Source organism: Marmota monax, unplaced genomic scaffold, assembly GCF_021218885.2.
Source record: "Marmota monax isolate L192 unplaced genomic scaffold, Marmota_monax_Labrador192_F-V1.1 WCK01_AAM20220418_F8-fsc00003, whole genome shotgun sequence".
Taxonomy (NCBI): Eukaryota; Metazoa; Chordata; class Mammalia; order Rodentia; family Sciuridae; genus Marmota; species Marmota monax.
In genome coordinates, this window is record NW_026694084.1 from 2,874,507 (window position 1) to 2,888,664 (window position 14,158).

The 14,158-nt window shown below is 38.4% G+C and overlaps 1 long non-coding RNA gene across 2 annotated transcripts in view; it reads right to left on the bottom strand.

The window, feature by feature from the left end:
• The window catches only part of LOC131424956 (uncharacterized), a 36,350-nt gene that overhangs the window by 18,713 nt on the left and 3,479 nt on the right, over positions 1-14,158 (bottom strand). Inside the window, exons 2-4 of one of the 2 annotated variants that reach the window (XR_009228660.1) lie at positions 11,852-13,646; positions 8,292-8,447; positions 2,934-3,064 (exon numbers count right to left, since the gene is read on the bottom strand). This is a non-coding gene — a long non-coding RNA (uncharacterized LOC131424956). The remainder of the gene's footprint in view (positions 1-2,933; positions 3,065-8,291; positions 8,448-11,851; positions 13,647-14,158) is intronic. The other variant, XR_009228661.1, reaches the window with a different exon arrangement.

The following is a 14,158-nucleotide window of genomic DNA, read 5'->3' on the forward strand; positions in this document are numbered from 1 at the left end:
AGCATTTCTCTCTTGAACAATATCTTAAATGTGCATACCCTGACCTTTCCTGCCTTCGTGTCAACCGTCGGACTTGGTAGACAAATCATGTTTTTCTTTTCTGGTCTCTGTGTTGAACAGAGCAAAGGAAAAAGGGCTTCCTAATAAAATGAATTCCTTCTAAAATGAAGTAATCCCTCTATGATTTCCTCAGGCACGTTGATTGTCAATCTCACCCTCATCAATAGCATCATCAACATCTGCACATCTGTATCCCCAGCAAATGATGCAGAGAGGCAAATAAAAGTAAATCGGATAAAAAAAATGTCAATCCTGAGTTCTAGTGTCTGTCCCTCTCAAGTTTTAAATTATTTGAACACTCTAGGCATTGTGTATTTCAGAAGAAAGTATTGGGCAACCTCTCTCTTGTGTTCCTTCTAGAATTAATTTTCTCTGATTTTTATTCTGATTTAGAATATTACCCAAAGAGAAAGTCTATCCTCTTGGCCAGAGCTGATCATGGAGAAATTGATCCAGAGACTAACTCCTAAAGAATCAGAGAATATTGTTAGTTTTTCTTTACTGATTCAGAAACTGAAGTACTGAATGGTTAAGTTACTTCCCCAAGGTCAACAAGTGTAGAAGGGAGAGGACCAGTCATCAAACTCTGATTCTGATATGGTTGAGCAGAGCTTTTGGGATCAAATTTGGATTTTAATTTTGGTTCCACAACTTGCTGTGTGATTTCAGGCAAGTTGCTTCCACCCTCTGAACATTGATTTTTCTCATCAATGTGAATGGGAATAATATAATACCTACAACTCAGGACTGCCATGATTTACACATGTGAGAAACACCTGGTTAGTGCTTCACACATCATAGGTGCTCAGCATGTATTAGTTTCTTTTCTTTCTTTCTTTTTTTTTTCCTTCACTACTCCAGAATGCCCGTGGTATGCCAAAGGGAAGGGATGGGTTTGATCTAACACTGAATAGCTGTTAGCAACCTTTGTTAGTCACAGTGTCTAGTTGCACGGATTTTAATCTCTGTGTCCTACTGCCCTCTTCTGGATATCAAATATCAGATCTATTTGTGAATCCTGCTTATTGGTCCCATCTAAATGAGCAAACCCTTAGTGTGGCTCAATAATGTCAGCTCCTGGGGTACAGTGGAAGCAACTATTGGCTATAACAAGTGGACACTTAGAGCAGGAACAGGAACTAGGGATGGTAACATGATTACTAGCTGCCATACCTGTAGGTCTAAGCTTTGATGGAATGACAGCAGGGATCCTTTCCTGTGCACAGCAGGTAGTCTAACTCTGATTGATCAGTCCAACTTAGTCATAAATACCTTCCAGACAAAGATACACAGTGAAGAGTAACCCAAAAGACACTTTGATATGGGTGGGGAAAGGAATCCCAACCTAGCTAATGTTAGTCAAACTCCCAACTATGTATTCAACCATTTGGTTTTAGCACGTATAGTTTTTTCTCCAAGATTTTAACTCTTTAATTATATTTATTCATAGAAATAGAATCCATCTGTTTCTAATTCATCTACACCATTTGCAACAAACTGCTGTTTCATACCAGGTTGATGTCCAAGAAGCTAAAGACATTCTTAAAAGTGTTCAGATATTTAGAAGTTTGTCTTAGGTAAGCATGGTGAAATGTATCAAATAAATTACAAAATATTTAAAAGTCCAAGTATCAAGTGTATTGAATGATAATTCATGGATATTTGAAATATTGGAGGGTAACATTCATTTCATTTTAGGAAAACAGTGAAATTCAAATTTCTTTCTAAAAATTATTGCAAAGAAATAATCTCTTGAGTTACCTGATGATTCACTAAAGGTATAAAATTCAAATTTTATTTTTTAAATTAATTTTGTATTTGTTCTTTTTAGATAACATGACAGTAGAGTGTATTTTGACATATTATACCTACATGGAGTATAATTTATTCTAAATAGGATCCCAGTCTTGTGGCTGTACATGATGTAAAGATTCACTACGGTGTATTCATATATATATATGATGTATTTTATATACACATGGATAGTGTATTTTATATATATATATATATATATATATATAGAGAGAGAGAGAGAGAGAGAGAGAGAGAGAGAAAGAGAGAGAGAGAGAGAGAGAGAGAGAGTTATATCCAAATTTTATTTTTAAAAATAATTTAAAAACTAGAAAATACTTTAGACTGTTCAATTCTTGAGATTGATTTTTTTTATTTAGTTGTGCTCAATGTCACTACATCTATAGGAAGAAAATTAATAACTCTTGGCTTAGAGTAGATAGATTCATTAGTGACTTGGGAGGATGGATGGATGTTCCAAAGAAGGAATACCTGAGGAATACCTTAAGATTTAAAAAATATAATATATATCTCATTGCTTCTATGATCTATACATTCCCAACACAAATTATTTAAGGAAAAACAGGAATAATAAGGAAATTACTTCTAACATTTATTTTTATGATCCTTATCATTTAAATTGATGTATATGTAAAAGCAAGATAAAAGAAAAAATTTCATGTCAAATTACATTTGAAATGCTCTAAAGAGAAGCTGTAAACATTCCGAAAATAAATTCCATGAAGTAAAGAATGATTTTATGTGTATATCAACCTTATTTGTGTTCATAAATTTCTATCATCACACATTGAATTTATTAAAGCAGAATTTGCAAAGCAGTATTATTTATTGGAAAACACTAAAAGTGCCCTTGTTTCAATTTGAGGTTCATAAATGAGAAGTAATATTTCCAACTTCACCTAACAAAGGAAGAGGGATAGAGAAGTAGCCCACCTCAGAACTGAAATATACTGGACATCAGCTACGATCCCTTAGGAGCACACGCACACAATTCGTGTGCCCACACATTTATTCAGCAAATACTAATATCTTACAATCAGGTTTAAAAACCATTTTCTTACCTTAGAAGATGGAAAGACCTCCCATGTTCTTGGATAGGCAGAAGTAATATTGTCAAAATGGCCATACTACCAAAAGCATTATATAGATTTGATACAACTCCCATCAAAATGCCAAGGACACTCTTCCAGATCTAGGAAAAATAAAAACAGTCCTAAAAATGTATTAAGAAGAATAGAAGAATAGCCAAAGCAACACCAAACAAGAAGAGCAATAATGGAAGCATCACAGTTCCTAAGCTCAAATTGTACAGAGCTATAGTAACAAAAACAGCAGAAGACGGTCAACGGATTAGAAAAGAAGACACAGGAACAAACTCACATAGATACAGTCAATATTCATATGTAGAAGAATGAAACTAGATTTGTATCTCTCAAATACTGCATAAAAGTCAAACCAAAGTGGTTCAAAGATAAGAATTGGATCAGAAACTTTGTAGCTGCTAGAAGAAAATATAGGGTCAACACTCTACCATATTTGTGTAGAAACTAATTTCCTCCACAAGACCCCTAAAGCTCAAGAAATAAAACCAAGAATTAATAAGTGGGTTGGAATTAAATTAAAAAGCTTTTGCACAGCAAAAGAAACAATTAAGGGTACAAAGAGAGGGCCTATAGAATGGGAGAAAAATTTTGCCAGCTATTTCTCCAACAAGGAACCAATATCCAGAATATAAAAAGAAATAAAAACAACACACAAAAGAACCCCAAGTAGTCCAATCAATAAAAGGGCAAAAGAACTAAACAGACATTTCTTGAAAGAAGAAATACAAATGCCCAACAAATATATGAAAAAATTGTTCAATATCTCTAGCAATCAGGGAAATGAAAATCAAAACTACATTGAGATTTCATTTCACTGCAGTTAGAATGGCAATCATCAAGAATATAAATAATAATAAATGCTGGTGAAGATGTGGGAAAAACTACAGTCATACATTGTTGGTGGGACTACAAATCAGCACAACCACTTTAGAAAGCAGTCCTCAAAAGACTAAGAATGGAACCACCATATGATCCAACCACCCTACTCCTTGGTATTTGCCCAAAAGAACTAAAGTCCTCATACCATTGTGATACAGCCATATCTATGTTTTTAGCAACACAATTCACAATAACCAAGTTATGAAGCCAGCCCCAGTGCCCATCAACAGATGAATGGATAAATAAAATGTGGTGTATATGTATATGTGTACTTATACAGATACAATAGAGTTTTATTCAGTCATAAAGAAGAATGAAACTTCAGCATTTGCTGGTAAATAGATGGAACTAGAGAACATCATGCTAAATGAAGTAAGCCAGACTCAGAAAATCAAGGATCAAATGTTTTCTCTGATATGCAGAAGCCAGAGCAAAAACAAAGGAGGGGTGAGGTAGGTGCCATGAAAATGGAAGGGCCAGATATTGTAGCACATGCCTGTAATCCCAGCAGCTCAGGAGGCTGAGGCAGGAGGATTGCAAGTTCAAAACCTGCCTCAGGAAAAGTGAGGCATTAAGCACCTCAGTGAGACAAAATAGGGCTGGGGATGTGGCTCAGTGGTTGAGTGCCCCTGAGTTCAATCCCCAGGACCAAAACAAAACAAAACAAAAACAAAACAAAACAAAAACAAAAAAAGAAAAGAAAAGAAAAAACAATGGAAGGGAGATCAGTGAAGTTGAGGAAGGGGATAGAGTGAGTGAATGGGAAAAGTGAGTAAATGCAGAATGAAGTTGACCAAATTGTGCTATGTAAATATCACATTTATGTACATCTATAAAGCACCAATTTAAAAAACAATAAAAACAAAAAGAAGGAAGACCAGTAAAGTAGAGGAAGAGGACCATAGAGAGGGAAAGAGGAAGTAATGGCGACTGAAATGGAACAAAATATATTCCATGCATGTTTGATTATGTAAAAACGAACCCCACTATTATGAGTAACCATAATGCACTAATGAAAACATTTCTTAAAAACAAACATTTCTTAACAAATGTCCAACATGCTCCAACAGAATTAATGGTCTATGTCTCTGCTTCTCTGAACCTATTTTTTCAGTCTTCTATTATTGCCATTAATACATGATATTACAATGATTATGTATATGCCTGCCATTTATCTAGATTATAAACTCAACCAAAGTGTGAGTTCTATGTCTTAGGTATATTTTTTTATCCCCAGCAGTTAACCTGATGCCTGTAAAATAGTCAATACTGTTCATTGGAACTTCAATAAATATTGTTACAAACATGGAGAATCTGTTTGAAATTTTCCAATTGTTTTTGTCTGTGTGCCCGACACCAAACTTCTGAGTCATCTGGCCTCCAAAACACTTCTAAGCCCACACACAGCAGCTACCTCTCAGTTAACTCAGGAGAAGCGCTCAGTGACTACAGATGGAATTCAGCCATAGGCTGAACAACAATTTGGTGGGAACTGAGACATCAAATGAATATTTGAAGTAGAAAGCCTCCAAGGTTCCTCTCCAGCATGACCTCCTGTGAGTCTTGTGTGGGATGGTTCCTTTCTCACCTCCTCATTTACCTGATTCTTCCTTTGTGAAACCTGCTGAGACAATGGTACTCAATTCCTGAATACCTAGAATGTTTTAAAATATGTAACTACTAAAGCTGAACTGTATTGGTGGGGTGGATCCTCGCTGCATAAACCCCCTGGGAAGTTTGGTTGTACTGTCTGGAATCTCTGGGAACTTCCTAAGTTCTAAGGGTGTTCACCATTTCTGTATGGTTTGGATATGTTTTGAGTACATCCCTCAGTTACATGTGCTGGAAACTGGGTCCACAGTGTGGCAGTGTTGAGGTGGTGGGACCTTGAAGATGTGGGGTCTAGGGCAAGGTAATAAGGTAATTAGGTCACAATGGCTCTATCCTAGAAGGGATTTTATGTATATTTACGGGACTAGATTAGTTCCCATGACAATGGTTTTGGTTTGGTTTGGGGGTTTTTTTGTTCGTTTGTTTTGTTTTGTTTTGTTTTAGAGTATCAGGAATTGAACTCAGGGGCACTCAACCACTGAGCCACATCCCCAGCCCTATTTTGTAGTTTATTTAGAGACAGAGTCTCACTGAATTGCTTAGAGCCTTGCTTTTGCTAAGGCCGGCTTTGAACTCTCAATCCTCTGCCTCAGCTTCCCAAGCTGCTAAGATTACAGGCGTGCGCCACAACACCCTGCGAGAATGGGTTTTTAGAAGGGAGCCTGGCACCTCCCCTCGAATTCCTCTTTCACATGCATGACTCTTGCACAGGCACCCAACCATGATGCCATCTGTCATGTTGTGATGCAAACAGAAGGCCTTCACCACAGGCCAAACAGATGGGGTCACCCAATATTGTAGGTTCAGCCGCTAACTAAACTTTTTTTGTTTAGAAGTTACCCAGCCTCAGGTATTTTATTATAGCCACACAAAATACAGTAATAAAATTTCTTACTGAATTTGACTCAGATACCACTCCACATTTTCCAGCTGGGGTTTATTCTCTCATTTACATTGCCCGAATATACTCATTCTCCTACCAGTTTTAGTTACAGCTCACAAGAGCCCTTCTATGTATGAGGCACTGTGCTAGACACTCTATATACATTGTGACATTATGCTCCTAAGAAGTAAGTACATTATGATTGCCATGTTACAAGATCAAGAAACTGAAACTAAGTAACTTTCCCAATTCCATCAGAAATCAATGAAGTCATAATTTAAACCCATATCCTTCTTTCTCCAATGTGTACACACTTAACCACCAAGCCAGTGCTTTCCAATCTTCACCATACACACTGTTCACTTGGGTATCATGGTTTTTAAACGTCCTGATCTGTTCATTTGGGTGAGAAGCCTGAGATTTGAATTTCTAACAAGCTCCTAGAAGATGGATCTGCTACTCTGCTAATTACCCTAAGTAACAACTCACTCTGCTATCTGCCCCTTCCTACATTTCTTTTTTGCTGGCTTTCCTAATAATTAGTTCTTTCTGGCTCCATCCAAGATTTGGAGATGACCAAATAGATAATACGAGAGCATGGTGAGTGGATTAACTATTTCCAGCACATATACTCTAGCCCATGCAGTTACCTTCCTTATGACTCCAGAGTAGCTAGGTATGTTGATGTACCAGACAAGCATCTTTAGTCCACTGAAGTATAGAAAGAAAGTCTTGTAATTCATTTCCTCTCTGACCTGAACCCACCAGAATTTGAATTTAACAGTCAAAAGCAAAAATGTAAACAATGCAATGAGTTGTTTTATAACACACTATGCACAAATATCTGCTTCTTAAAAGCAGGATATTAAAAGGTAAGGTTTTATTCTAAGTCAAATAAGTATACCAAGACTCAGCGAAGGAAGATCAGGACAAGCAAATTTAATGACTTAATGTTGCCCAATATAAAATCATTCCAGTTGAATAACTCTTAATTCATTCTAATGCATATATGCCAATTATGCCTGATTTATTAAGAGATGTTCAGCAGTGTTAGATCCTGATCTATAACACTGGTTACCATGACATCCAGCCTTTACAAGGACATCTTAAGGATCATAAAAGTGCCAAGGTGATAAGTTTGACACTGTATGGGTTTAATGATAGATGATAATACTGTTGCATTGTCTTGTTAAAGAAAACACCTCAGACACAAGGTAAAAGTGTAAAGGTTTTACATACATGCAGCCTCTTATTTTATTGGAAATAGTTTAAAAGCAACCAGAAGAAACTGGTGTCACTTAAATAAAGATGGGGGGGGGCACATGTAAAATTATAGATGTACATATTCATGTCTCACATGTACAGATGTACACTTAATTGACGCTTCCATTAGCTACTAAATTAAAATAAAATTGAATCCTGGGGGAGGACACAGAGATTGTTGAGGCAGTGAAACTGCTTTGGATGCTACTATAACACTAGATAAATGACATTGTACATTTGCCAACACTCACAGAAGTATACAACAGAGTGAAACTTAATATGAACTATGACTGTCAGCTCACACTATATCAATATTGTTTCACTGATTAAAAAAAAAAAACACTTCACCATTTTAATGCAATAACTAACAGGGGAAAGTGAAATCGGGGGGGTAGATATTGGAATTTCTACCAGTGGCTCAACTTTTCTATGAATCTAAAATTGCCCTAAAAACAAAGTTTATAAAATTATGTATATATAAAATATATAAATCCTGAAGGAACCACTACAGGTAAAACTCAAATATTAAGATGGTATGGCCAAAGATAAGTGGTACTGCCAGATGAGAAATTTAAAAATTGTGAAATAGAAAACAGGTCTTCAAATCTCACAGCACTGTTCTTTTCATTTATCACCCTTCCTCCTCCTTCCATATTCCCCACAAAGATTCACACACATACCTGTCTTCACACCACCCTGTGCTTGACCAGGGTCTTCCATCATCCCCACTGGGCTCCAACTGTAATTTATCCACATTTCAGATCTTATCTTACACATCAAAGCCATCCCATCCGCTGTTCCACTTCTCCAGGGCCTCTCTCCTCACAGAGATGATGCTAAAGAAGAAAGGGAAGTATGTAACACAAGCATTCACTCCCACCAGTGATCTAGTAGGACCTAGTCGAAAGGATGTGCCCTTGTGAATGGTATCTTATCTCCCTCCCCCACTCTCCATCCCCCCTGCAGCTGTGGTGTGAGCAGCTTTCCTCCAACATTCCCCTCTACCATGATGTTCTGCTATAACACAGGCCCAGAGCAATGAAGCCAGCCAACCATTGACTGAAAGCATGAAGCAGAATAAATCTTCCTCTTCTAAGTTGATTTTCTCAAGTATTTTGTCATAGCAATGGAAAGCTAACACATTTGGATATCATTTGGATATGTCCCATCAAAGTTTCACATACTATAAATTTGTTCCCCAGTTTGGCAATTTTTTTTTTTTTTTTTTTTTGGTGCTGGAGATTGAACTCAGGGACACTCAACCACTGATCCACATCCCCAGTCCTATTTTTTATATTCTATTTAGAGGTAGGGTCTTGCTGAGTTGCTTAGCACCTCACTTTTGCTGAGGCTGGCTTTGAACTCACAATCCTCCTGCCTTAGCCTCCTGAGCCGCTGGGATTACAGGTGTACGCCATTGCGCCTGGCCCAGTATGGCAATATTGAGAGATAACAGAACTTTGGACAGGTAGGACCTAGTGAAAGTTAATCAGGTTATGGGGGCTCCCTTCTCATGAATGGATTAATGCTCTCACAGGAACAAGTCAGGTCTTAGGTCAGGTCTCATAGAAGTGAATTAGTTCCTGTGAGAGTGGTTTGCTATAAAGCAAGCTCATTTTTTGTGGCTCCATCTCTTGCTTCCTGTCTCACCATGTGATCCCTTCCTCTCTCGTGCACTCTAGTCATGAAACCATCCACCATTTTGAAGTGCAACCAAAATGCCCTCACCAGAGCTGAGCTGATATCAACAGCATGTTCTTGGATCTCCAGAATTGCAATAAATAAACCTCTTTTACTTACAATAATTCAGCTTCAGATATTTTGTTCTAGCAGAAGAAAAAAGACTGAGATAATAGACCTTCTGCCTTTGACATTGTCATTCCTCGGCTAGTTTCAAGAAAGGTCATCACATGCTCCTAGAAGCAGTTCAATATTTGCTCAAGGAAAGTGACTGGGGTTTCTGAAGAGGGTTTGGTGCTATAGAAAGAGGAAAAGTGAAGAATTAAATTGAGTCAGGAATGGTGGTGCACACCTGTAAGCCCAGCAGTTTGGGAGGCTAAGGCTGGAGGATCTCAAGTTCAAAGCCAGCCACAGCAACTTAGTGAGGCCCTCAGTAATTTAACAAGATTATGTCTCAAAATAAAAAATATAGAAAGGCTGGGGATATGGCTCATTGGTTAAGCATCCCTGGGTTAAATCTCTGGTACCAAAAAGTAAAAAATAAAATAAAGAAGTAAATTGAAGATATTTGGTAGTTAAATAAATTGTCCAAAGTATTTCCTGTAAAATCTTCTTACCCCTTAGAAACAAATTCTGCCCTTGAATATTTTCTTGATGTCCATATTTCCTTTCCTTCAAGCCCCAGTTGGCCATATGAATTTTATAGGAGGTATCTGACTTGGTGCTACACAGTATTACTCTGTTCTCCTTGAACAAGAAGGCCTGGGAACCACAATCCCTGAAAGAATGATCCTCTGTCTGCGATTATTGTTATAAATGTTCTTGTAGAACCCACTAGTGCCTGTATGGTCTTTAGTTTTATTTGAGGACATTCCTGGCTTGTTTTCTATTAAAGGCAAGGCAGGCAGAGAGCATAGTAAATGAAAAGATATTTCCAACTGGGTTCTCAGTGAGATTTACTTTTCAGTAAATAAAGTACCCCTGGGAATAAACTGCTCATCCTTTGAGATGTATTACTTTCGTTCCTATCATATCTGTCAATTCAGGAAAAGAGACAATTTGGTAAGTATCCTGTTTCCCTGGAAATTAATTCTTATGTGAACTGCTTCAACCACTTTGTCCTTTTACCTCCTAGATCAAATATAGACTCTTGGCCTCCTCTTCAGAACCACCCACCACTCCATCTCCTCTCTCAGGGCCTCTTTTGCCCTCTTGACAGCTACACTAGGCCAGTCCATCAGCTGCTTCCTGGCTTTCCTGCCTGTGCACCCGATAGCCTCAGATTCATTGAAAACACCAACTGCCTCGTCTATTAACTAAATCCATTCTAGAAAATGACCCAATTGATTAAAGCAAAATGTTTATTCTTTCCCCACTAGCTCCTTCATGTCTGCTTCAATGGCAAGCAGATTATTGTGCATTTTGTGATCTCAGAACAGTAGTATATATTAAAAATGGACTAACAGTGAGCTCTATTTGAACTATCAATAGCTACCTTCCCCAGTTCTGCCCACCAGCAAGTACTGACAGCAGCAATTGGAATTGTTAAGCATCCTCTTTCCCTTTCTTGGTTCTTCAGAATTTAAAGAAAGGTAGGTACCAGGAGCCCAGGGAAGGAGGTAGGTGAAGGATCAAAATACCTGATGACATTTATTATTTTGAAAGCTGGAGTGGAGAATATGGCAAGGCTTCCGTCCTTCCTCCTTGAAGTACTAACCACCCCTATTACCAGTGGATAAGCTAGAATCACATGGTCAGAGGTCTGGAAAGGCCTCAAAGAAATATATATTGTTTGACCTACTCACCACTAAAGACTTGAAGCTTAAACTTCTGCAATGCCTGTCCATCAGAAAAAGAGAGAGGCAGGTGCTAAATGCTTCATTAGCTGATTTCACCTAGAAATTATGCCATGGTAACAGCTCCAAAATCTCAGAGGCTCAAAAACACCATGTTTATTCCTTATTTATGTTATAGTAGGCTAGCTGGAACTCAGTTTCACACCATGTTCGCTCCAGAACCAGGTTGATTTATCTGGATTATTGCTGGCCATGTGGCAGAACAGGGGGAGAGATGGTCCAAATCCCATCATGATATTTAAAGCTTCTTCTTGGAAATAAGGTACTTCACTTCTATGTAGTAAAGAATTTGGCTTCGCCCAAATTGAGGTCCGGCTTTTGCCCTTAGCTTCTAGGAAGTAAATCCATATCTTACTTCATAGAAATGTCTTTGTTTAGGGCTGGGGCTGGCCACATAAACTTTAGGATGGGGCCAGACACATGTGATAGTCTTAGGGTAAAGGATGAACACACCAGAAAGAACAACCATGTGACTTGGGGCAGGTGCTTTGCGTCAATCACATGGGCAGTCAGTCAATCATGCACATGGAATGGAGCACTAATGAAAACTAGGCAAAGTTTCCTAGTAAGCAGTAGTCCAGGTATATCATCACACATCCATGCTCCAGAGTAATACATCATGAAGATGACAGGAGCTTTGCATTTGGAAACATCCACACCCCAATCTCTGCTCTATGTACCTCTTCCTTTGGTTGATTTCTTACCTGTATTTCTCCTGTAATAAGCCACAATCATGAGTCCAATAGTTTTCAGTGAGTTTCAAGAATCTTCCTAACAATGTAGTCGATGAGAGAAGGTAGCGTGGCTTCATGTGGACCCTTCCTTCTAACACTATAGTTGGACCCTAACTCCTCAGAGTTGGTGTCGGAAGTCTTGGGACAATTGGCGGACTCAAAGACCATGCCTCAAACTTTACAATTTGGCTTGTTCTAGGTAACTTTCATTTGTACTTCTTCTAGCCAAAGCAAATCCTAGACCACCTTCTCTGAATTCATTGAAGCCAGAATGTCTAATCTTCTCACAAGGCGGTGGGGCTCATCACAAGAAAGTGAACTGCAAGGAAGAGCTGCACATGTTTGACCAACAATAAGATCTACCATAGTAGTTCAGGTAAAGAATTCAAAAGACTTAGACTACAGTAGCTTCAGAATGATGGCAAGCAAGATAGACATGATGGAACACAACCAAAGCCACAAAGATTTGATGGTTGATTAGATATGAAAGTAATAGAGTTATAAGAAGGATCGCTTCCACATTCAGATGTGGTTAGTGATATCATTCACTGACAGGAACAAGATTAGAGATAAAAGGTTTCATATTGGACATGTTAAGTTTGAGAATCATCCAAGGAGAGGTGTTTGGTGAGGTCATATTGATCTAGAGCTCAACAGAGAAATGAAAACTGGAGATAGCAATTTAGAATTCATCTCCCTACGGGGAGTGCTTGAGTGAATGATATCACTATAGAATATCTAGAAAATAAAATGGGGAGGGCTGAAGATGGAATCCCAGGACACTGCCTTCCAGCTTTTTCCATGACAAGGTACATAGACATTGATGGTATGTGTGCATCCTACTGGAATAAACAGATAAACAAAGCAGCTCAAATCTGCAGGCAACAAACACAGGCAAGGACTGAGGGGCTCATTTCTTCATGCTGGCTGGGAAATTCAATCCTACAGAACATCTACATTTAGACAGATGGAAAATCACAAAGAAAACTGAAGAGCAACTCCAAAGAAAGGACACCAGGAAAATTGTCTTTGCAAGGTCAGAAAAAGAAAGAATTATTAAGATACTTCAGAGTTTGCATACAATGAAGTACAAAAGGTATGAGCCAGTTTGGGCAAAGAACAATTCATCATTGAACTGGAAGAAGAATTGTGTAGAGAGGTAGTATGGAATCCAGATTTTATGGGGGATAAAAGTGATAGGAATGATACAGAGCATGAATATACACAGTTCTAGGCTGGGTTGTAACCAAAAAGACAGTCATTGGTAATGGCTGTAGCCTGTCATCAGGTTTAGGAGGAGTTGTTTTAAGATGAGAAAGACTCAGACCTTTCTAAAAGCAAAGAGAAAGACTCAATGGAAAAGGAGATGTTTACAAAACAGGAGAGGTGGATCATTTATGAACAAGGACACTCAGATAATGGGACTCAAACTGACAAGAAGAACAAACCTTGCCCTGAGGTATAAAGGAAGGAGGATTCATTAAAGCAGACACAGTTAAGTCCTGGGTGCTAGTGTCAGCATGAGTGACTCTTTTCACCTACAGAGATTGAAAACTTGGAACAGTGCCAAGGCTTCAGGAAATATTATGAGCAAAGGAACACATACTGCCTTAGGGCAAGGCCCATTTAAACTGGGACTGTACAAAACCTTGTGAAAGCCATGGATAGTGGCACATGCCTGTAGTCCCAGGTACCTGGGAGGCTGAGACACGAGGATCATTTGAGCTCCTGAGTTCCAGACCAGCCTATGCAACAGAGGAAGACCCTGTCTCAAAAGATAAAACCAAATAAACTTTAAAAAAAAAAAACCTCCTTGCACCTTCTAAGTATTGCTGTGAAATAAATAGTGCTTGCTAAATCGATCAACCTATCAAAAAAAAAAAAAAAAGACTCCTGTTTTCCTTCATCATATAACCACCTTCTAATTCATTGCCTCCATTTTCCACCTATCTCACCATTCAATTACTTTAAATAAATACCCTTCCATCACTCTTTTCTACTCCTGTTTGACATTTCTACATAAGACTTACCTCATTGACATAGTTCCTGTTGGGTGTGTGGGAGACTCCCCGCTGAAGTTAAGTTTCGATCTCGTGAGAACATCATGGAATCCCTTACCCCTCCTCATCCTCTCCGAAGGGCACCAAGCAGAAGAGCGCCAAATTCAAAGGTTTTCTCAACCAATCCCCACAGGACACAGTGTCCCCTCGCAGTTCCCTGCCAATCAGCACCTGCCACATCACCTATGCGACTCTTCTTAAACCCAAGCTTGCAAGC